The 3,817-nt window shown below is 38.8% G+C and overlaps 1 protein-coding gene and 1 non-coding gene across 2 annotated transcripts in view; one reads left to right on the top strand and one right to left on the bottom strand.

Annotated features, from left to right (window-relative positions):
- Positions 1-3,817, bottom strand: part of DEPDC5 (DEP domain containing 5, GATOR1 subcomplex subunit) — a 148,722-nt gene that overhangs the window by 28,238 nt on the left and 116,667 nt on the right. The window lies entirely within an intron of this gene.
- Positions 2,061-2,122, top strand: LOC115869506. Its single transcript, XR_004046221.1, has one exon. It is a non-coding gene; the product is annotated as a U7 small nuclear RNA (small nuclear RNA).

Here is a 3,817-nt window from a genome sequence, read left to right as displayed (position 1 = left end):
TCTGATCTGCGCCAGTACGCACTCCTTTTGCAGTAGAGAGTTATTCATCCTCCAATTGTTTGCTCTTGTTTTCTTTGTCTTCCTTTTATTGATTTCCAGCCTTATGGCACAGTGGTCAGAGAGAGAAGCCCACATGGAAGAACATATGCCAAAATTCTCAGCAAAATCCTAATACATCATAACCATGTAGTGTTCGTATCAGGTATGTAAAGATGGTTCAACATTGTAAAAACAAGCAATGTAACCCATCACAAAGATTTAAAAAAGGAAAAGAACGACATGATCATAACAATTGATGCAAAACAGGCATTTGCCAAAATCCAATAGCCATTCCTGATAAAAACACTCTACAAAGTAAGAATAGAAGAGAAATTCATCACTATAACAATGGACATATATACAAAACCAACAGCAACATTACTTGCATTGGAGAGCACCTGAAAGCATTTCCTTTGCTAATGGGAACTAGACAGGATGCCTTTTACATTGGACTGGAAGTCTTAGCCAGGGGCATTAAGCAACACCGCCACCACCAAAAAACTAAAGGCATCCAAATTGGTTAAGAGGAAGTAAAAACACAATTTTCAGATGATATGATATACATAGAAAATTCCAAAGACTCGGCAAAATAAAACCAAACCTGCTAGCACTAATTGAAAGATTTAGTAATGTGGCAAGGTACAAGATTAACATACAGAAATTTGATTCCTCTATCCTAACAAGGGGAGTGCTGAAAAGGAAATCAGAAAAACAAAAACATTTATAATAACCACCCAAAGATGAAATAATCAGGAATAAATCCAACTAGAGAAACAAAAGACCCGTACAAAGAAAACTGCAACTACAAGGAACCAAGAGAGACCGACATAAATGGAAAGATACGCCATGCTATGTTTAGGAAGATTTAATACTGTGAAAAAGTCAGCAATAACCAAATAATCTTTAGATATATAATGCAATCCTGATTCAGATTCCAGCATCATTCACTAAAGAGATGGCAAGACTAATCATCAACTCTCTATGCAAAACGAAGGAAGAATCTGTTAAATTAACGAGCAACTGATCTTTGACAATGGGTCAGAACACATTAAATGAGGAAGAGATACTCTCTTTTAATAAATGGTGCTGGAAAAATTGAATTTACATGTGCCGAAGAATTAAACAGGACCTGTATCTCACTATATATACAAAAACAAACAAAATGGATTAAAGGCCTACATGTAAACTCAAGAACTATAAAGGTAATTTATTTTTAAAAATAGGGACAAATTTAGAGGCCCATCAACCTTGCTTGATGCACTTGCTGATGAAGATCAAGGAATGTAGCCTTCAGTATGGATTACAACAGAAAACCAAAATCCTACCAACTGGACCAACAGGGAACATAAATGCAAAAAAGATGGAAGTTGTCAAGGATTTCATCTTGTTTGGATCCATAATCAATAATGATGAAGCAGAGGTCAAGAGATCAAACAATACACTGTATTGGGTCTTGCTGCATCAGACCTCTCTTGAATGTGAAAAGTAAAGATGTTACTTTGCTGACTAAAGTGCGCCTGACCCAAGCCATGGGATTTTCAATCGCCTCATATGTATGTGAAAGTTGGACATCGAATAAGGAAGACAGAAGAAGAATCAATGCATTTGAAGTGTGGTGCTGGAAAAGAATCTTCCAAGTATCATAGACTACCCAAAGAACCAACAAATCTGTCTCAGAAGAAGGATTCCAGAATGCTCCTTAGAAGCAAGGAGGGCAAAATTCCGTCTCACATATTTATCAGGAGAGACTGGTCTTCAAAAAAGGATTTCGTGATTGGTAAAGTGGAAGAAGAAGAGGAAGACCTTTGACAAGATGGACTGACACAGTGACTGCAACGATGGGCTCGAGTAGAACAACTGCAAGGAGAGTGCAAGACCAAGCAGTATTTCGTTCTGTTAAACACAGGGTCAGTACGCGTCTAAACCTAACAGAACACAAACACACTACCAAACATAATGAAAGCCACACACGGCAGAAGACAAAGCAGATGACTAAGCCCTTCTAAAAACTAGACACTGTGTAGTGTTACAGCTCGTTTAGAATTTGTCTAGCAGGTTTTCTGGCTTTTACCGGAACACCCCCCCCCCACACACACACACCAGTAAAACAGGTATCTAACAATTAAAAAAAAAATTAGACACTGTGTGGAGCAAAAGATTTCACCAAAAGAGATTGGGGAAAAATCTGGCAATGGCATACTGGTTAAGGGACTAATTTTAACATTGATACTAAACTTCAATAGCTCAACAAGAAAAAAAAAAGTCCAATTAAAAATAAAGCGGGCAGAGGATATGAACTGACAGTTGACCAAAGAAGATATACAGGCAGCCAACAAACATGAGGAAATGTTTGCAATTATTAGCCATTTGGAAGATGCAAATCAAAATAACAATGATTGCCTTATCCCAGCATTAATAGCAAAGTTAAACAACAACACAAAGCAAAACCAGAAAACAACAAACGCTGGTGAAGGTGTGGAGATACCAGAACCCTCCTGTACTGCTGATGGGCTTAATAAAATGGTGTGACCACATTAAGGATCCTCCGCAATACAGGCCTAACTGGCATCCCTTCGCCACGCACTCACATATCCAGGCAGATCCGGTGTCCTGCTGCCCAGAATTCTACCACCACCTGCTAAACACCTGTTTGTCGTGGGTCATTTCAAATGTGGCTTCCTGTCGCTCACAACTCCATCCACATCAAGCAGATCCTCTCGACTTGGAACTGCAATGACCTCTGGGTATTTGCCGGGTTTGCCTCAAGGAAAGGCCCCTTGCCTTTATGTGTCCCCTAGGGAGGACCATGACCTGTCTACGTTTCTGTTGTGTAAAGTAGGCTAGCAGAAATATTTTTTAAAAGAAAGAAAGAAAAATATTTAAAGAGATTATAAAGCCTTGCCTGAATACTAATGGAAAAGTACAAGTATGGAGTTCTTGGGTACCTTCAGTATGAATTCTTATCATTTTAGGTGTTTTGTTAGAAAATGCAAAAATCACCCTTTCAAATAAGGTTTCTCAACTTTAACACTACTGACATTTGAGGCTGGATAATACATATATATTTTTTAATCGTCTATCTTGTGCATTATAGGATGTTAAGTAGCATTCCATGTCTCTACCCACTAGATGCCAGTAACTTCTCCCACAAGTTGTGGCAAATATACATGTCTCCAAGTATAGCCAAATGTTTCCTGAGGGGACCATGCACCCCTAGTTTTGAAAGAATAATTTTGCCTTGAACCAAGAGGTTCACCTATTTTCTAAAAGACACCCTAATTTCATGGGGCAATTCAGCAAGGGGCAGTTTATAATTACCAATCACCATATGCCCCTAACCAGCAAAGCTTTGGAACAGATGCAGTGCTGTGCAAACTAAATGATAAAAAACGAACTAAGACTACACCAAGAACTACTACATATCAGAGTGGTTCCAAGCCCCTATAGGAGGGCTATCATCTATTGTACCCTAAGAATTGCTGGCTCAGTATAATCTAAAGGGCTGTTGACAGAACTTGCAATGACTCTTGGTTTTATTTTGGCATGAGTAAGGTTACATAAACCAGAAGCCCTGGTGTAGTGGTTATGCGCTGGATCATCTTTGTTGAGCTGCTAACGTCAAGGCCGGCATTCAAAACTACCAGCCACTCTTCAGGAGAAAGATGGGGCGGCTTTCTACGCCTATAAAGTTACACTCTTAGAGGAACAAGTACAGAATTGTAAGTAAACGGATACATTGGATGGTGCATGGATATATATATATAAAAATAATAAATGT

This window comes from Echinops telfairi, unplaced genomic scaffold (assembly GCF_000313985.2).
Source record: "Echinops telfairi isolate 266 unplaced genomic scaffold, ASM31398v2 ScPeMD7_29;HRSCAF=101, whole genome shotgun sequence".
Lineage (NCBI taxonomy): Eukaryota > Metazoa > Chordata > Mammalia > Afrosoricida > Tenrecidae > Echinops > Echinops telfairi.
This window is presented reverse-complemented; position numbering and strand designations above follow the sequence as displayed.